We start from the raw sequence: 21,974 nt of genomic DNA, 5'->3' as shown, positions 1-21,974 counted from the left end.
TCCGGCGACGACGTCGAGGTATTCTTATTCCGCTCGTTCAGAGGATTTGCGGGTAGTCTTGAAGGAACGGGCTCGCCGGCCGGAGGCTCAGAGGGTGCCGGCGTTCCAACGGCTATCCTATGGGGTTCACGCCAGTGAAGAGGTCGGAATGCCTCCACCCCGCCTAGCTGCGCCTCTCCTTTTAGACACAAACTTGGCGAGGCTGAGCGCCACTCCTTTCTCCCTGGAGATAGAAACAACATCGCTTCCGACGGGCTTCCACCAGCCAAAGTTCACGCTCTATGACGGAAAAATCGATCCATATATGCTTGTAAGCCACTTCCGACAGGTCATGGCCGGACATAGGCGAAATGACGCTCTTATGTGCCTTATCTTCCCGTCAAGTTTGGGCGAGTTGGGCTTGAAATGGTTCGAGAGGTTGTCGGAGGGAAGCATCGAAAGGTGGCAACAGTTGGCGAAAGCCTTCGTGACACGTTTCAAGACCAACACCAAAACGCCAAAGAAAGTTGACCACCTTCTCAGTGTCAAGATGGAGCCGAGTGACACACTCAAGGCATACAACTCCAGATACTGGGAAACTTTCAATGAGATCTTGGATTGCCCGGTCAACCTGGCAATCACTCAATATAAGCGTGGTCTCCCGGTCGGACGTAAACTGTGGGACTCGCTTACTATGCACCAGCTGACATCTATGGGCCAATTAATGTAGCGCATCAACGAGCAGATCCGAGTAGAAGATGATACGGCAGCGTCTACCGCGAAGGCAACTTCGGTAGCAACAAACAAGAGGTTGGCTGGCAAGGTGCACGCGGTCAGACATGAGACCAACCGTTCAAATGATCGCGCCGAGAAATCTGACCGAGATTCAAATCGTCGAAACCGAGGTAGGGGTCGACGGAATGATCGAGATGAATACCCCCGCGATGACGTAGCCGATGCGAACAGAAGGTTGAAAGCCAGGACAGGCATCACCACGGTCTTTAAGATTCTAATTTATCGCATACTTAGTGAAATCTGTAATGAGGATTACGTCTGGTTTCCTGCTAAGTTAGGCGATGCGTAGAAGGGTTTCAATCCATGGTACCGCTGCACATTTCACTGGGAGCGCGCGACACCAGACAGAGGATTGTTTGCCTCTGAAGCAACACTTGGAGGAGCTAGTTGCAGCTGGACACTTGACCTTTACATTGATGGGGGTGTTAAAGCCGCGCATCCTGCTCCGGTTGATCCGCGTGAACCGGATAACTTGGAGGCACCCCCTCAGGGCATTGTTAATATGATCCGCGGCATTGTGGAACCGGCACGTGTATGTGAACTCCGAGGTATGATCAAGAAAGCGGAGCACATGAGGGAAGTTTTGTCGGTCTAGCCCGCGATCAAAAAGGGCAAGATCGAAGAAATAGACGTGATTAGTTTCTCCACAAGGGATCTAGAGCGCATGCAGACGCCGCACAACGATGCCTTAGTGGTCACACTCCGCGTCAAAGAATTCAATGTCAAACGCATCTTGATCGATTAGGGAAGCTCGATCGAGATCATGTATTACGACGCATTCAAACAGCTCAAGCTCCGGGATACAGACTTGGCTCCGGCAACTTCGCCACTGGTTGGTTTCAACTCACAACCTCAGTGGCCTTTGGGAAAGATTATTCTGCCGGTCAAAGCGGGATCCGTGGTCAAGCAAGTGGAGTTCTGGGTATTGCAAGTGCCATCTACTTATAACCTGATCCTTAGAAGGGGATGGCTTCACGCTATGCAAGTCGTAGCGTCGACCTACCATCAGGTGATGAGATTTCCCTCGGCTATGGGGGCAATTGAGGAGATTTAGGGCGATCAAGTCATGTCGAAGCAATGCTTCGTGGCAATTGTAATGCCCGACCCTTCACACGTCATCGATATTGTTCGCTTTGGGCCACGCCCGCACGGATTTGTTCTTCCTAGTGGGTCACCCATCCCAGAACTACTCCAGCCTAAGTACGCTTAACTGGGGAGTTCTAATAGGGATTTCACCACTTGGGAAAAGGCCTCGATGCTATATAAGGGTCCAGGTTTTTACTTTTATAGCCCAGGAATTCCCCATCCATTCCCGATATGGGACACCGGGGCCTTACAATCCACCCCCCATAAGGCTGCACGTCCTCGTACAGTAGCCTGCCAGCTCGCAAGCCCGCTCACATGCATCGAGCGACGCCAGGGGCCCACACTCGGTACTCCGGAGAGTTGGCTCTGATACCATTTGTAAAGCCCCGGTGTCCCACATCGGGAATGGAGGGGGAGTTCCTGGGCTATAAAAGTAAAAACCTGGACCCTTATTTAACATCGAGGCCTTTTCCCAAATGGTGAAATCCCTATTAGAACTCCCCAGTTAAGCGTGCTTAGGCAGGAGTAGTTCTGGGATGGGTGACCCACTGGGAAGAACAAATCCGTGCAGGCGTAGCCCAAAACGGACAATATCGATGACGTGTGAAGGGTCGGGACATTACAGCAATGAACGGGAGCCGAGCTGCCAAAGGCTTCATCCAAATGATAGAAGGACTGGAAGATCGGGGAGTCCTTGAAGATGTGGGCACTAAGGTCGATGATAAAGCCGTTGAGGAATTGGTGGAAGTGTTGATTGACACAGAAAGTCCAAACAAGTTCTTCTTGCTCAGTTCAAGCCTTACCGCCCAAGAAAGGACCGATATGGTGGAATTCTTGATGGCAAACATCGAAGTCTTCGTATGGTCGCCTTACGACATGCCCGGCATTGATCCGAGTTTCATTTGCCATCACCTGAATATTTTCCCCAGTGCAAAGCCGGTCATTCAGAGAACGAGGAGATCGGCGTTGCATCACGCCGAGGTAGTTGCGGAAAAGGTGAAGAACTTGCTTGAGGCACGAGCTATTCAGGAAGTGTACTACCCTCGGTGGATTTCAAACACAGTTGTTGTACCCAAAAAGAATGGGAAGTGGCGAGTTTGTGTCGACTACAAGACCGTCAACCGAGCTTGCCCTAAAGACAACTTTCCATTGCCCAGAATAGACCAGCTTGTGGACTTAACGGCTGGACATAACAGGCTCAGTTTCTTAGACGCTTACCGCTGTTATCATCAGATTGCCATGCATGGCCCCAACCGCGAGATCACCTCCTTCACTACACCGAGGGAACTCTTCTGCTACCGAGTCATGCCTTTTGGTTTGAAGAACGTCGGGGCAACTTTTCAAAGGATGGTGACCAAGATGTTCGCTCCTCTATTAGGCCAGACAATGGAGGCTTATATAGATGATATGGTGGTTAAGAGCCGGCATCAAGCAGACCACTTGTCCGACTAGGCCGAGATGTTCTCAAACAATACAAGTTACGTCTGAATGCGTCTAAGTGTGCCTTTGGCGTAGGATTCGAAAAATTCTTAGGTTTTCTAGTCACAAACCGAGGCATCGAAGTAGACCCCACACAGATCAGACCCATACAAGAATTAAAGCAGCCTAGCTCGGCTAAGGACGTGCAGCATCTGGCCGGAATGGCCGCCTCGCTTAACCGATTTATAAGTCGGTCATCAGATCGTTGCTACCCTTTCTTTCAAGCTCTGAAATCAAAGTTCTCTTGGGATAAAGAATGTGGCCGGGCTTTGGCCGAGCTCAAGGAGTATCTGTTTTCAGCGCCCCTGTTGGTCACGCCGAAACCCGGCGAAGAACTCTACCTTTATTTGGCCGTTTCTCAGCACATAGTCAGTGCGGTACTTGTCCGGTTAGAAGGAATCAAGCATCTCCCTATCTTCTATGTCAGCAAAACCTTGGTACCGGCAGAGTCGAGATACTTTCCGCTGGAAAAACTTGCATTGGCATTGATGATGGCCTCTAGGAAGTTGGCGCACTATTTCCATGCTCATACCGTCATCGTTTCGACCGAGTTTTCCCTCAAAGCTTTGTTCGAACGGGCGAATTTTTTCGGTCGAATTCTCAAGTGGGCGGTCGAACTGGGATAGTTTCACGTCAAGTTTCAGCCACGAACTGCCATAAAAGCCCAGACATTGGCCGACTTCGTTGTTGAATCCTCACTTAGAACTCATCCGGTATGCTCGGTAGATACTGTCGCGGTAAATGAGAAGGTAAATGCAGGCTCGACCGAAATAACACTGCTTGGTGATGCTGGTGACGCGGACATTGCACGCCCCGCCGAAGAACCTTCAGGTAGTACGACACTTCCGCCCGGCGATGCGTCGACGGAGTTGGGTATCACCGACCAACCTGCTCTGTCTGGTGCCGCATCACCAAGGGGGGAGGAAGTGGAACTGATCAGCATTGAACCTGAAGCCGAACAGCCGAGTTACCATGGTAACATCAATCTTCTGGCCTCCCAGGACCCTTCAGAATGTTGGAAGCTCTTTATAGGGGAAATATGGAAACTTTTTGTTGATGGGGCTTTTAACCGCCACGGTGCCGGGCTGGGCATCATTCTAATTTTGCCAGACGGACTGACCATCGAACACTCTATCACCCTTGGATTCCTTGTATCAAACAATAAGGCTGAATACGAGGCGCTTTTGGCCGGGCTTAGGAGCGCACTTCAGATGCAAGCGTCCGAGCTAATAGTTTACAGTGATTCCCAACTTGTGGTTAACCAAGTTTCTGGGGTTTACGAAGCAAATGATGATAGAATGGTGAAGTACCAAGCTCTGGTCAGAGACCACATCAAGCGATTCCAGGCGATACGGGTCCAACAGATTGGCCGTGAAGAAAATGGTCGCGCAAACGAATTAGTCGGCCTTGCTTCCAGAAGTACTCTGCATCGAGCTAGGTCCTTCTTGGATGGACCCTATTATTCTCTTTCTCAGAGAACAGACCCTTCCAACCGACAAGAAAGAAGCACATAAAGTCCGGGTAAGGTCAGAGCGATTTTGGCTCTCTCCATCAAGCGCTTTATACAAAGAAGTCTTTCACCGGTCCCTATTTAAAGTATGTGCACCCAAGCAGCGTGGAAGCCTTCCTGTATGAAATTCACGAAGGCATCTGTGGCAGTCACATAGGGAGCAGATCTCTGGCCTACCAGGCTATATCGCAAGGATATTGGTGGCCGTGCATGCAAGCAGACGCGCAGAAATACGTTCGCAAATGTGAGAAGTGCCAGAAGTTTGCCCATTAAATCCACCAGCCGACCAGGGAACTTCTTCCCCTCACCAGCTCTTGGCCCTTTGCGATGTGGGGGCTAGATATAGTGGGGCCACTCCTAACGGCGCCAGGTAACCGGAAGTTCTTCATCGCGGCCACAGACTACTTCACCAAATGGGTTGAAGCTGAGCCTTTGGCGACAATCAAGGAGAAATACGTCAAACGGTTTGTCTGGCAGAAAGTGGTAACGCGGTTTGGCGTCCCCAAAATTTTAATCTCGGATAACGGCACCCAATTTGACCGCCGCCTATTCAGAGGATTTTGTGAAGACTTGAAGATTGAATTCTACAATTCTATCCCGGCTTACCCGCAGTCTAATGGTCAAGCCGAAGCATCAAACAAGACCATTCTTGATGGGTTGAAGAAAAGGCTTGAGAAAGCCAAAGGTAAATGGGCCGAGGAACTCCTAAGTGTCCTTTGCCCCCGCGTCGATCAACCGGGGAAACTCCTTTTGCCTTGGCATATGGCATAGAGGCGGTCATCCCTTTGAAAGTTGGTATGCCCACCCTCAAAAGTGAAAGTTTTAAGTCCGAGCTAAACGCCGAAGCCATTGCCCTGGAATTGGACCTAGTGAAAGAACGTCGGGAAAAGGCTTTCATCCATGTGGCCACCTACCAACAAGAGCTTTCAAGAAAATACAACAAAGCGGTGCACCCCAGACCGTTCAAAGTAGGTGACTGGGTCTTGAAGAAGGTCATGGGCAATACTCTGGTGCTAGGTGAAGGCAAACTAGGGGCAAACTGGGAAAGACCCTACAAAATCACCGGTCTGGCGGGCAAGGGGGCATACCACTTGGAGGACTTGGAGGGAAGAGGAATACCCCGACCATGGAATGCGGCCAACCTCAAACTGTACTATTTTTAGCTTTTGTTTTCTTTTTCTACAAAGGAATTTTTTGCCTTACACTTCAGAATGTAATATTCTTTTTGTCAATATATAGAAGTGTCTCATCTTTGCCTTAGTATTCTGATTGTTGCTTTTTAATTTTGAGATTCTCAACCGAGATGTTTTACTCCGGTTGAAAGAGTTGGTGTTTTGCTCAACTTTGAGATTTAAACCGAGATGTTTTACTCCGGTTGAACGAGTTGATGTTTTGCTCAACTTTGAAATTAAAACCGAGATGTTTTACTCCGATTGAACGAGTTGATGTTTTGCTCAACTTTGAAATTAAAACCGAGATGTTTTACTGTAGTTGAATGAGTTGATGTTTTACTCAACTTTGAGATTCTCAACCGAGATGTTTACTCCGGTTGAATGAGTTTATGTTTTGCTCAACTTTGAGATTTCAACCGAGATGTTTTACTTCGGTTGACTAGGTTGATTATTTATTCAACTTTCGTGGAGCTTTATTTCGGCTGACTGAGTTGATGATTTGCTCAACGTTTATATTTAAACCGAGATGTATTGTTCCGGTTAAAACAGTTAATGATTTACTTAACTTTATGCTTGAAACTGAGATGTCTTTTCCGGTTAAATAAGTTAATGATTAGTTTGGCTGAGGTATTTTTCGGCTGAGTTATTTAGCTTGAAGACCGTGCAAACACTTGATGAAAATTGAACTTTTTCATTGATGTGCAAAATAACTACAAGAGGAAGGGCAGATAGCCCGGTTACATGTTCAGACACAAAAGAAAGAAGACAAAAGCAAATTAAGCTAGGGGGGAAAGGTCAGTGAATTCATCCCTGCTTGCCTCCAGGTTGACCGTTGGTGTTTGGTGTTGGACACCGGTCTTCGTTTCGCTGGGCTACTCTTGGCGGTTCTCTTCCTTAGCATTTTCCTCGGTCTCTTCTGCGCCTTCTTTCTCGGCTTTAGCCTGCAACGCCCTGAAGACGTTGTTGGCATATGGCACGAGATATGTCGGCAAGAAGACAGTTGGCGGAGAGGCAAACACGTCAGTCCCAGGTCCTTGGCCGAGTTGTTCACAAGCAGTCTTCCAGCTCGCCTTAAAGTAGATGTCTTGGGTGGCATGATCCTGCTTTGTGTAGCTCACCTCGGCCTCCTTGAAGCCGGCATTATTGGCGTCCTCCAGCTCCTTCTCCCTTGATTGTTTCAGTGCATCAAGCTCGGCTCGGAGCGCATCTCTCTTTGTCTTGGCAGAGCCAAGCTGGCCGAGTAGCCGGGTGTTGTCAGTGTTGGCTATTTACAGTGAAGATTAGGCTCTCTCGAGCTCGGCTTGGAGGCTTTGAACTTGGCTGGCAGAGTTAGTTGCCTTCTGTCGGAGTCGGTGAATGCACTCCATGACCAAGTGCTATTTCTGGATGGCCTGCAAGAAGAGAGTTTGATTAGAAAGGAAACAGAACTAACACTTGCGAAATTTTGAGTAAAAGTTTGAGATACTTACCCCTAGTCATGGACTTGACCGAGGATTTCACCAACCGGGTGTTTGGCACATGGTCGCTGCCGACCACGTCGTTCGGCAAAATGAGAGCTTTTGTGAGGTCGAAGGCGAGCAGATGCTCCTTGTCGCCTTTGACAGAAGCTGTTGCCGGGATCTCCTTGCCCCGGTGTTTGAGCTGCGGCCTCCATGCAGGTATTGGATCAACGGTGACGGCAGGTTGCTTTGTATTGAGCTCTGCTATTAGCTCGGCAGAAGGGTCTGCACGAGGCCTTTTGCCAGCCCGGTGGGTGTCTTGGCTTGATTGGCTGGCAGCGGGAAACGCCAATACAACCACGGTTCCGTTGGCTTGCCCGGCAGCAGGAGAGCGGGTTGTGACGCTCGGTATCTCGGCAGAGGTGGCGGTGATCAGGTTCTTGATGAGGCTTCTCTTGGCCATCTCTTCTGCTTCGGTCAGACGGATGAATGGAATGTCAAGAAGTGTAGGATCTGGAGGCGAAGAAGGACCGCGGAGAAAGTCTGTGACCTTACTCCGGCGTGGAGCTGAATACCAGTATGTAGGTGTGTAACTGAGGAGGTCGTGGCAATCCCGATTGCGGTAACGGAGCACGGTCCTGATGGCTGCTTCGTTGGGGTAGTGATAGTTAGCTTGCAAGGCTTCGATCGTGCAAAGAAAAGAAGAAAAATGTAAGTACAGAATAGTGAAGAAAGGCAATTGACCGAGCAAGTTAGCACGGCTTACATGTGGAACCGAAGTTCTTGTTAATGAACCAGCCCGGTACGTCTGCTGTTTCATAGTTGCCGGACACTCAGAAGAAGTTGTTATCGTGCAAGTCCTTGTCCGGGGTGCCAGTCACTATCTTTTCTTTGCCCGGTCTAATCTTTAAGTAATAGGCGAGGCCACCGCTTGTGTGCCCAAGGGTGTATTGGCGGAGTATCTCGGTTAAACCTAAGTTGGTTCCAGGCTAGTTGTTCAGCTCGTGGACCCCGTTGATTATTCGGTATGTGTTTGTTGAGACTTGTGTGGGTGCTAGCCCGGTGCGACGCAAGAATTCGGTCATCAATGGGTTGACCGGAAAGCGGAGGCCTCCTTCAATGATGGATAGCACGGTGAAAGGGCATTGGTCTAATCTGCCCCAAGGGTTGATGTCTAAGGCGCCAAGCTCTAATTGAACGTCAGTCGGGATACCATACTCTTCCCAGAATGCGGCCAAGGCAGCCGGAGTGTCAACGAGGAAGCGGTAGCGCCCCATGTGTCGCCGGCTCGTTTAGCTCGGCTGAGATGGTTAGGCAGACTGGTGTTTGATGGCTGCTCGGTCTTTGAGAACCTCGGTATTTGGTCTGTGGTCCCCTTGGACTCTGCAGGAAAAGGATGGCAAGTGTAACTAGAAGCGCAGTCGCGCAAAACAAGCTTGGCTTTAGCTCGGTCATGATGAGTGCTAGACCACCTCGGTCGCAAAGGCAAGCCAAGGAGCTCGGTTGCTCAAGCGGACCAGTTGTTAGCCCGGTCGAGCAGCCATGTCCTCTGTCTACCTTGGTTTCTACTAAGGTTTTGGCAAACTTGTAAGTTGCTCAGTCTTGATGTTATTTGGGATAAAAAGAAGACCTGGAGCCCAGTCCGCTCCAGATCTTCATGTGTTCATGTGTTCATCACTGGGATTGAAGAACAGCGAAGGGAATAGGGGCAAGTAAGGGTTTTTGGAGGGGTATATTCTAAAACCTACGAATTTTGTGCCCTAGAATATGAAATACCAAGTGAAAATAGAAAAAAGGGGGCCGAAGGACTTACCAGTTAAGGGCAGAAACTTCTCCTTCGGACACGAACTCAGGAATGGCAAGAAAGGAAGGGTGCTGGAGCTCTGGAACGTCGATAGCTTGAGGAGAGTCAGTAAGATTGAAAGGAAGTGAGATATGGCATGTTTATAGAGGTGAAAAGGCCATCCAAATTTGAATGTGAAGGGATGTGATGGTTAGCTGCTCGAGGCCAATCCAAGCACGACACGTGTCCCTTTTTACGACGGCGTCAGTACTGAAGAGACATGATGGCAAATCGAGGCGTCGACCGGGCAAGTTTTGAAGACATGCATGTTAACTAGCCCGGTCATCGTCTTGCAAACTGAGGACCGAGGAAGAGTTACCCCGGTCAGAACAGGTAATCCCAGTCACGCTTGCGCGGACGGAATTAAGGAACAATTGAAAGGGAAATTTATGAGCTGGATTGGGCCGTGGTAATGACCGGGCAGATTATAGGCCGAACATGTTGTGGGCCGTGGTAGCTTGGGCTTAGCCGGAGAGGGTTGTGCTCGGTAATGGCCCAGGACCATGCTAGGACCAAGCTACTTGGCTTGTTTATGTGGGAATCGAGCTAATTGGGTAATTTGGCCGAGATAATGGAAGTCGGTCCTGTTCCCATGGTTCGCGCTTCTAGCCCGATTGGAAAGGTCTTCGGTTTACAAGCTTGACCAGTTTTCAGCTCGGCTATGCCGGAATGCAACCAAGCTCGGTCATCGTTGAGCTCGGCGAGCGGAGCGCTCTAGCTTGTTGTGCAACACGGCCGTTGGCAGCCGAGATGATGTAGCCCGATTGCCGAGATCCCGGTAGTGTGGGCTGGCAGTTTGGTTAGGTGATGATCAGCTAGATTTGTGCTGACAGATGGGATAGCAGCACCACGTGTCGAGAGACTAATGAGAGTAGATTTGGGGCGCAAAAGGTATATAAGCGAGTTTGTGCCCCCCCCATGCGGAGACAGATGAACATTTGGTGAGATATACACTTATAATCATCTCTCTCCTCTCTATCTATCGCTATGTGTGTGTGCTAACTTGATCGTCGGAGGGGTTTTCCGGCCATACACTGCCGGGTAGCTCACTGCCGTTGTGCTCGCAGGTCGATCGGACAGACAGAAGCTTAGAAAAAAAAAGTACGGGCTTATCTGAATATTTACTCTCCGTACAGAGTCTCATTTTATAATCAATTTGTGTTACTTATTGAGAAAGGAAAATGATGGAAAGTGAAAGGGAGTGGGGGGACCAAAAAATGTGTGAGGAAAGACTTTCTTTAATTTGCTGTGTTGTGTGTAATTTTAGTCTTGGACAGGACTTTGACAGTGGGCTCTCAAAAACACAGATATAGGTTCCTTGGAGGGTAAAGCATCCAAGACAAAGTGATGAAATAAAACCATTGAATAAAATTATGGAGCTAGCAAACTGAAAATATGAAACAGGTTTCTTTTTTTCTTTTTTTCTTTTTTTGATACAACCGAAATAAAAAACAGGTTTCTTTGCCTCTCTCTATGGATAAGAATATACTTTGACAACCGCAAAGTGAAAAAGAAAAGGTCTAAAAAAATGATATTTTTTATAATATTATTTTTTTAAAATTTGGTTGTATTATTGAAACAAATGTATTAATAATTACATTAGCAGTGGTGGAATGGTAGTAACGGTAGGTAGAGGGGATGATAATGTAGTGATGATGGCAATGGCGCTTTTGTGATGGGGTGATGGTGGTGATAATAGTATTAACAAAATTTTAGTTATAAAAAAATTGTCACCTTTCAAAAGTAGAAAATATTTTATTTTAAATAATATTATACTAAATATCAAAAAATAAAAAATAAAAATATGTTTTACCAAAATTAATGACGGTTTTATTTCCTCTTTGTTATGCAAAATGACATTAAACTTTCGAATTTGACCCTTTCGAACTTGTACACTTATCTTCTTTTTTTTCTTTTTCATTTTTTTTTTTTTGCGCAAAAATTGCATTATAAATACAAATATAAAATATATTAGATGAAAATAGGAGTGGGAACAGGACCAAGCAATTTTAAATGTCATATTTTCTTTTGTTTCTTTGACTATTGTACATATGAAAGAAAGAATAAATATTCAAAAAATATATATATTTAGAAAAATTCACAGGCAACACTTTACCTTTCTCTCGCCTTTACTTCTTTTCTTTCTTTTTTCCCCCACTATTTTAGAGAACCATACAAAACCCAAATTGGTGTTGCCTTTTAAGAAGTTGACATATGGGTCTCGTTTTTCAATTATTAAAAATTTAAAAAGTCATTATAAATCGTCACATTATTATTTTTATTTTTTAATATATTTATTTATAAAAAATTAAAAAATATTAAAATAATATATTCTCAAACAGGCGCTTAAGCTCCGGTCCAATAAATACATAATACTATAATCATTCTTGCCATGTAAGAAAGTGAAGCACAAACAAAATATAGCCTCCGTTTGGCAAGCAAAAAGCCAGGCTTTTTTGGCTAAAATAGCCACAAAAAACAAAATTGGCTATTTTAGCCACAAAAAACAAAACATCAAATCCAACCCATAATCATTACAATCCTCTCTCACAAAAAAAGCCAAAAAAGTCAAAAAGCCAAAAAGTCCTTCCCAAACCAGGCTAAAATAGCCCAGGCTAAAATAGCCAAAAAACCAAAAAGCCAAAAAGCTAACCCACTACCCAAACGGAGGCATAAAAACTTTTGCCTGCGGAAAATGACAAAAACCGCAGGAACAAAGATTTTGTATGTCAATTAGGGCACGAAAATTGTTTTTCCCGAAAAAAATGACAATTTTGGTAAAGGGTCATGCTACATCCCCCTAAAAAACATCCCCCTAATCCCCCTAATTTCCATATTAAGTAAAGAAAAAAAAAAAAAAAAGGAAACAGTTGCCAGAAATGGAAATTAGGGGGATTAGGGGTGAGGATTTTAGGGCTACAAATCATTTCCCTTTGGTAAAATTGGCAAAATAATTCAAGAATGAACTTTACTCTCTCAAACAACACCCCGTCCAAAATTGGGAAGAAGATTTTTTAGGTTTTTTTAGCTAATATAGTCCTAAAAGACAAAATAAATTAAAATAGTTAATAAGATAAAATGTCACATCAAATTTATAATCATTTTATTTTTTCTCTCACAAGCATCACATCTAACTACAAAAAAATCTCACTATCTTTCTAAATATAAAAATTTTAACCTCCTAAAATAGTCAAAAACTAAAATAAGTTATTAAATAGTAACTTCCCAAACAGCGTGTAAGTGAAATAATTATTGAGTTGGGTTGATTAGTTTGTTTGTTAGTTGCTTAGCGCAGTGGAGTTAGGAATGTTAGTTAATAGTAAAGGGGCGAAAAATTCCTTTTCTTTGGTAATAAAAACTTCCATTAAAAAAAAAAAAAAGTGGAGAAAAATTTATTTAAGTCACATCACTTTTTTATTTATTTTTTTGAATATTTCATAAAAAATCAAAAAAATACACTAAGGGATGGCTTTTTAACTTTTTTGGTTATTTTTGCCTGGGCTAAAAAGCTTGGTTTGGAAAGGAATTTTTGACTTTTTGGGTTTTTTGACTTTTTTTGTGAAGGAAGAGTATAATGATTGTGACTTGGATGTGATGATTTGGTGGTTGTGGCTAAAATAACCTATTTTGTCTTTTGGAGCTAAAATAGCCAAAAAAACCTACAAACCTTCTTCCTAAACGGTGCCTAAGTAAGCAAATCTCAAATAACTCCTTAACCTCTATTCTTGAAATTATATTTGTTGTCTATTTTTGAATTTTTTGTTTTCATCAAGACAAATGTGATTAAAAAATATTAGGTAACGTTTGGTTTGTATTTAGAGTTATGATTTGAGTGTGGAGTTATATTTTGAATTTGTGGAATTTGAAATTATGATTTCAAAAAAGAAAATTTGTTTGGTTATAAATTTTGAATTGAGTGTTGAATTTTTTTAATGAATGTTGAGTTTGTGAAAAGTTATTTGATTATGAGTTTTAAAAAGAGTTTTCAAAACTTAATTCAAAAACTTAAAACTTAAAATTCATAACCAAACACACAACTCAAAACTCTATTAAAAATTCTATTCAAAACTCATAACCTAACTCTTTTTAAAATTCAATTTAAAAAATAACTATTGAAAAAAAAATTATTTAAAATGTTAAAAAAAATGTTGTTATTTGTTAATAAAAACATTCAGCTAGTGCTTTAAAATTACTTTTGATTGTATATTTGGTTGAAATTATTTTTAAATATATATTTTTTTATTTTTTAAAAATTACTGTGACAAATTAATTTTTATTTGTTGATTTTAAAAAAATGTCCAAATAATTTGTCATTTTGGTCTTCAATTTTTTTTCTATATTTAAAAAATATCAAAAACAAATATAATTTTTTTTTCCCAGATAACAGGTGTCAATTGATAAAACGAAAAAAAAAAAAATACTGTTCTGGTCAACAGGGAGGATGTCAGGGGGCGACTGGTTAGACCCAAAAATTTAAAAACTGTCTAAGAGAATGTCCAGGTGGACGACCGGATAAACCAAAAATTTAAAAACTCTCTGATTTACCAAACATGTTTTCAAAATGTGTTTTGAAATTGATTTGAAATTATGATTTGAAAACTGTAATCAAACAGATGGTTAGTGTGGAATCATAGTTTGAGAATCAAACCAAACACAGCCTTAGTTTCTTAGACCTCGTTTGACAGCTTTCAATTTTAGTAAAAAAAGTCACTATAAATTATCACATCACCCTCTTTACTTTTTTACACATATTTTCATAAAAAATAAAAAAATTATTAAAATAAGATGTTCTTAAACAAAGTCTACTACTCAAATATTTTAAATTTTTACATAAATATTTTAATTAATGGTTTATCTAAACAATTCAAATCACCAAATCAACTCCAAAATGTGATCACTAAGCCCAACTGTTAAAACTTGAAAGAATTCACACATCTTGGGCCAATATGGCCCACAAATTACTCAACAGGGGACCTAAAAGAGAGTGTAGATCACAAAGCATTTGCTTAAAAATATTAAATTAGTAGTTTCGTCAAAGTTTATTTACATTTTTATGATAATCTAATTTTACTATATGTATATTACAAATTCTCTGCGTGCATAGTACAAGTCCTTTCTATGTGTCAAAATTACATCATAAAAAATTTCATCTCTAGTATAATAATTTCTGTAACATCCCACTAGTATAATATTTCTCCAAAAATTAAAAAATTTCATTAATACAATGAGAAAGAGATCTGACCAGCTCACTTCTCCGGTAAATGCGCTTATGGGTTGAGTTAATTAACAATTTTATACTTCACCATCTCGTGAATCATGATGACGAAATGACCGATGAAATAACTGAAGTGTTCGTGGTGTTCGGGGTCAAGACCCAATAAGACCTGAGTTCCGAAATTTGACTAAAATATAGGCCCAAATATTTTCAGCCCTTTTAGTTGGCCCAAAAATAAAGGCCCAATTCAACTTATCCCAAGTTTAAAATCTAAACTAATGGCTCAGTAAGATCAGTTTTGTTATCACTTAAAAAATAAATATATGATAGATAAGTAAAATTATGTAAGCTTAATTAGTAAATTTATAGTTAAAAATGCAAAACTAGTAGTGTTTAAGTAAATATTTTACTGCAGCTGGTTTATTTTTTATTAGGTATTATGACTTTAGATTTGTTTTTTATTTTTTATTTTTTATTTGTAAGTTGAATGTTGTTAAACTAAAAAGACAAGGTTTTTTTTTCATCTTTATTAATTATAATGATTTCTTTATATTTTAATCTGTGTAAGCATTTTAATACTTTTAGTGAATACATATGCAAACAAATTTTGTGTGAAATATTAGTAAATAATAATAAATAAATAAAAGAATACTTAACTTTTTCTTTTTCTTTTTTAAACATAAAACACTTTTACTATTTTACTCATGAACTTTTCTTTTCTTTTTTTTTTTTTTTGAATCTGGAGCTTGCCAAGGTCTTCAAAACTCATGGTGGGTCATGATTTGATTAAGTTAACCCTACAAGGAAAATAGGATATTGCAAGACAAAGTCATCATACATGGGTAAATATTTGATATAATGTTGATATTATGTGATAACATTATTAATTGATGAAATTTTTTATATTAAAACCGTTTGAGATTTTATCATTGCTATATTCAATATTTATCTGTGATACGCAAAATTTCAAAGTTAATTTCCCACTAATCCTAGAAAACTTGATTGGGTGGGAAAATTTGTTTGTGTGTCGATCATGTGCAATTATTACTTGACTATTTTTTATTAGTTTCTTGTACTGAGATTGCAATTGGATAACATTAATTGTAAATTGATCAAAAGTATATTACAATTAAAAATTAAGATGTTAAAATGAAATTTTGTGTAAAATTTAGGAATAGTAAATAATATATATTTTTAATATGTCCTAACATTTCTCTAATGCATAAGGTCAAACATGTCCTTTGAATTAAGTTATTTAAATTGACTAAGGTCAAGTTTGGGAAGACTAAATAAGTGTACTTTTTGACTTTTCTTGTATTATGTGTAGAAAAAGTAGAGAGGAGATGTTGATTGATGTAACCCAAAAAAGATAAAAAGATGAAATAAGTGCACTTTTTTAGTTTAGCCAAACTTGACTTAAGTCTGCAACCTGTGGAGAGATGTTGATATATGATGCTAAATAACACCTTTGTATAGATAATTAAATCAACAACATTGTGATATCTCCATGGACCTTTAAAATGGCAATTGATATCTCAAGGATTTCAAAATCTAAGAAATAAAATAATGATAAGTAAAGCAAAATCACGAAACTTCACCATGAATGAAATTGTATAATTGCATGTGAGGATTATACAAAGAGAAATTAATTAGCGTGAGAGTTTCTGTCGGGATATAGGGGGTGTTTGTTTTAGCTTTTCAAAGCTAACTTATGACTTTTAGCTTTGAAAAAGTTATTTTAGACTGTTTGGTTAAACTTATTTTAAACAGCTTCTGATTCTAACAGCTTATTTTAACTAAAAAAAGCTAATTCTGAGAAGCTGCTCACCCCTTACTTCTGATTATCAGCTTCTGCTGTGAATATGTTAATTTATGGTTATACTCTTCGATTTTTTTATTTTTTATTTTTTTAAAAATAGAAAAAGACCCAAATGGACTATAGATTATTATTATTATTTTTTATGAGAAATGTAAACAAACAAAAAATAAAAATTAATTGAAAAAACTATTTCACAACTTATTTAACAAGCACTACTCAGCAACTTAAATCTATAATCCAACAGCTACACCAAACAGATTAACAACTTCTGATTAAAGTTATAATCTATAATCTGTTAAGTTATAATCTATAAACTATTTTAGCAGCTATACCAAACGGGGCCATATACCTCAAATTATCTCTCTACCACATGATAGTTCTTCGGTTTGATTGTCGTTTGGGAAAGGTGTTCTCTTGTCCTAAGCTATCTCTCTCTTGGAAATGGTGGATGAGGGAGAATCCAAAGAGAAAATATGACCTCTCTATCTATCTATCTATCTATCTATCTAATTACTAATATTATTCTTACATAAGTACACCATAGGTCTCTTTGATTTGATTATATGGTGAAAAAGTTATTTAAAATAGAGAAAAAGGGAGATCCAAACAAAGAATCATCTGTCTACTTTCCCTTAACTCAATCAACCTCTACCACTTGATAGATACCTTACAAATCCGGACAGAGAATTTGGTTTTTCTATGTCTAATTGCTTCTTAATTACTTTGAATGAGTTCACATGTGAATGTTTATCGACGTTCGTACATTCACGAGCACACATTCATGTAGACACTCAAATGAAAAGTCTTGATAAGACAAAAGAAGAATAAGATCAAGAAGAACTAGGACAAATTCAGGATCAATATCAATACTTATAGTTTAAACAGGTAGGAAAAACTTTATTACAAACTTTAAGTCATCAACTACATCAAAAACCTCTAAAAAAAAAATAAAATAAAATAAAAAAAAGGAGAGAGAAGATTGCAGTTGAAGAACAGGGCTCCCCTTGAGGCAAAACATAATTACAAATTTGGATCATCACCCATATCATAAATCCACCACAATAGAAGAAGAGGATGGACAATATGCATCAGTATCAGTATCGACAATACAGTCATATATTAATCGGTCTGCATCGATTTTGAGACTCCAGAATCCCGATACATATCGGCATATGCAATTGAAAATCTTATGCTGATGATGATCTGTCCATCTCAAGAACTTCAGGGCTCTCCATGATGCTCTCTAGGTTGGGCTTCCAACCTACAACTTTCCCTCTTACTCTCTCTATCTCTCCCAACACATCTTCAAGTCTTTTTCCACTTTTACCCTTCAGCTGCAACATCAGCCACTCCAACTCCTCCTTTGTCAACACCAACTTAACCCTCACACCACCACCACCTGCCTGAAAACCACTTTCCTCAAAACAACCTCCCTTTTCTTGATTTTCTTGCTTTCTTTCCACTTCATGGCTGTTTGTGGAGGTCTCTATGCAATTTCCCATGATGCTTGGATGCCGGAAAACCGCCTTTTCTAAGACAAAAAACCACTCTTTCAGCTTGTGATTTGGAGCTCCTGTATGTATGAATATAAAAACTAGTTTTTTTTATCTGAAACCAACCTAATAATTAAGGAGTTGTTAGAGATGCCAACTAGTGCATGTGAGGGTGGGTACATGGGTATTTATAGTGTTAAGCACCTATAAACACACTGTTGAATTTGGTTCTTTCATGGAGAATTTATTTTTTTCTACGTTATTATTGACAAACTCCACCTACTTATTAGGTCATACTTTGCCGCAATTGTTGGACCATGTTATATACTACAATAATATTATACAAATTAATTAATTTTTATAAATAACTAAATTTCAATTTTCGTTAATTTTTTATTTTGTAAGGTTTCGGTTTTGAAAAATAACTATCATATTTTAGTTTTTTAAATATCAAAAAATAAATAACCAATGATGCATGTTTTACAATAAAAATTAAGAAGAAATACATTTATGGACCATACGCCATCTCTTATAATTTATTCCCGATAATTTTTTTTATAAATCTCTCATTTATATCAAATGGAGAAGCTAAAAAAATCAAATTGTAGTATGTGGTTGGTTTTAGTTCTTCTATCAACAAAATAAAAGTTTCGATTCAAGGCTAACTTTTTGTCTCAATCTCAATCGAACTGAATTACATATGTGAGAGCCGAATTAAAATTGTATCTCATACAACATCGAGTAGCCCAACCCATCCAATATGGGCCAAACAAGGCCCAAGCCTGCTGGGCCGGGTAATCATCAAACGCCGAGTGAGCATAGTGGGCACGAACATTGAAGATATTTTTGACATACAGTGAAGTCCAAATAATACAGATTTAGCAGGGGCGCACTTAGTGGGAAGGAGTTTCCATTGAAAGTATAGCATGAAAATAGGCCCTAAAGGGTAATGATGAGAGGGTAGGTTACGCGAAATGACGGTCGAGAATGATGGCACTATAAAAGGGAAAGAAGAACTTAGCGACAGGGGTGGTAAAAATAACTCACTTAAGCCTTTAAGAAACAATTACGCGAGTCTTTTTGAGAAGCTAACTTGCTCGTTGGAGTGTTAATTCCAGCACCACCAATCGGAGCGTTCGTTTATGTTTCAGGTGACATCACAAGGATTTCAAGGGTTTGACTGGATTAAAAAAATATTTCCAAATCCATTTCACCACAACATACATCCCTACAAATGAAAATTTTGGATCACTATGTAGATGTTTGGGATAACTTTTAAAAGTCAAAAAGTCACTAAAAAATCTAAAAAGCCCATACTATTTGGGGAAGCTTAGAGGACAAAATTATTATTTTACCCTTTGAATTCAAATATCTAAAAGTCAAAAAGTCAACAAGGGTAGAATGGTCATTTTAATTTTACTACAATATTTTATTATACATCATTTCATAAAAAGTTAAAAAGTTATCTTAAACATATATATATATATATATATTTTTTTTTTACTTTTTTAACTAAAAAATCAAAAAGTACATTTATATGAATCATTCCAAACAATAAAAGAAATTTAAATTTGTATTCATTTGTATCAACTTGTCTGCCAAGTATCTCTTTTTGTATCAACATTTTTTTTTTTTTTAAATGTTGTCTTAAAAAAATAACAATTAATAGCTCAATTTTCTAAAGTTTGAAATCTTTGTACAGATCTCATTTTGTTTGCACATCTAAAGTGATGGATGAAAAAGCAGTCAATAAAGTTGTCGGCAATCATGTGCCATGTTAATAGTTTATAATTACTACATAGATCAATTTCAAATTAATTCTTAACTAAATTTTAGCAAACCACATTCAATTTTTTTTTTTTTTTTTTTTTTTTTTTTTTTTTTTTTTGTGAATAAGACATAACCACATTCAATTTCATCATAATAAGAATGATACTTTTGTGGAAATTCATGCTGGCTAACATGGCACATCACATCAAGATCAAAAAGACCAAGAGCATGTAGTGGTTTTTATTCAAATCAGTAAACTTTAACATTGCCCTTTCAAACTATACCCAAATAGAGTGAAAATTGATCATTATTGATTTCATTTTGGTGGAGATTTAAAATTTAACTTATCAGTTGAAAAGTTCATTTTGTTAAGAAATCCTAGATTTATCCACCCGATTTTTATGGGTGAGTGGTCATGCAGTGAAAATTAAGGGGTTGTTTGATAAACATTTTAGACTAAAAAAATCATAAAATGACAAAAAAGGTCAAAAAATTTACAAAAAGACAAAATAAGCAAGAAGACAAAAAAAAAAACACCATTCCAAAGCCAAAAAAGCCAAGCAAGAATACCAAATGACTAAAAAAGTCTCTGGTTAAAAAAGTCGAAAAAAATCAAAAAGTCAACTAAAAAAGTCATCACCAAATGAACACTAAATTTGTGTAACATATAGGCACAGTTTGGGAAGTGATTTTGTGGGCTTTTTTTGTTATTTTAGCCACAAAAGACTAAATAGGTTATTTTAGCCATAACAAACAAAACATCACATCCAATCCATAATCATTATACTCTTTTCTCACAAAAAAAATCAAAAAAGCCAAAAAACCCTTCCCAAACCAAGTTTTTTAGCCCAAGCTAAAATAGCCAAAAAAATTAAAAAGCCAAGAAGTCAACCCACTTCTCAAACCAACCCATAGTCTATATGTAAAATAAATATGAATTACGAAATGATAATTCTCAATAATTTTTCATAATATTGTTATTTGTTAAAACTGCATTAACTGATTTGATAAATCTTTTTTTTTTTTGTTAAAAAATCTCACTTTAACAACTTTGAAAGTTATTTGAAAAACTAAAAAGTTAAAAATGTACCAAACAAAATTATTTTTTTTTAATATAACTTTTTTTTAATATATATTAATTTTGGTCAGTAAATAAGCTTTTGAACTAATTCTCAAAGAAAACCTAAATAACCTTACGTTTTTCCACATGACAAGAAGGTAAATCTGTAAATTGATAAGAAAATCTTTTCTTTTTTAAAAAATAAAATAAAATAAAATCATAGGATGAGAATAAGGGGATAGGAAGAAGCTACATCATGCAATGGTATGACTAAGGTTTTGAAAATCAGACCGGACTAGCCGGTTTGACCGGTTAAACCGTCGACTAGTCGGAGTTTTGGTTCGAGTATATCTTCTAAATCGTTCGCAGCTAAAACCGGTCTCTTTAGAGAGAACCGGAAAAACCGGCGGTTGAACAAGCGAACCGGTCGACTCGAAACTCTCTTTCAGGGGTCTCCTCTTATGAGGAATCTCTTAAAAATTCGAAATTATTGTGGAAGTCTCCACCTATTTATACGAAAAAAATTCTTTCAAAAAAACTCAAGAAATCTATATGGGATTCAATCAAATGTATTGGAGGGAACATTGAAATTTTGATATCTCTACAAAATTTTTGCTCTTCTTTTAATCAAATTATTTGAATTAAAATCATATAAAAAGAATATTAAATATTTGATTTTCTCTTCCAAAATTAAAATTAATAATATTTTAAAAAATATTATTATATTTTTCAGTAAAAAAATATAAAGACAAATATTTAAGATAATTTAATATTTTTAATTTATAATTTTATTACTTATATTTTTATTTAAATATAATTTTAATATATTTATTACGTCACCTGTCCACCCGATTTCTTTTCTGATTCGCTCACCGATCCGATTTTTAAAACATTGGGTATGGCTAGAACCCTCACCCGGAGGCAATAAATGTCACATCACATTACAAACCTGAGTTGTTACGAGATCTGTTATAAACATATAAATCAAATACATAATACAAGTAAATGTATAAAGTTTTACAAAATTTGTTGGTGAAATTCACTTTCAAAATTTTTTATCTATCCATCGACATTATGCACCTCATTCTATGATCATTTTTTGTGTTCATGTTTTGGATTAAATCATGTAAGCCTTGTAATCAAAGAAATGAAAGTACTTTCATAAAGAGAGATGATTATCATAAACAACTTGAAAGCATTTTTTACCATAAATCTGGCCATGTTTCACTGTAAAAAGTAAGAGGATAAACCCCACTTTTTTATGACTAAATTAATCAGCTATAATCACGGCAAAAAAAATAAAATAATAAATAA

Source organism: Camellia sinensis, chromosome 11, assembly GCF_055761805.1.
Source record: "Camellia sinensis isolate YWXY chromosome 11, ASM5576180v1, whole genome shotgun sequence".
NCBI classification, from domain to species: Eukaryota; Viridiplantae; Streptophyta; class Magnoliopsida; order Ericales; family Theaceae; genus Camellia; species Camellia sinensis.
This window is presented reverse-complemented; position numbering follows the sequence as displayed.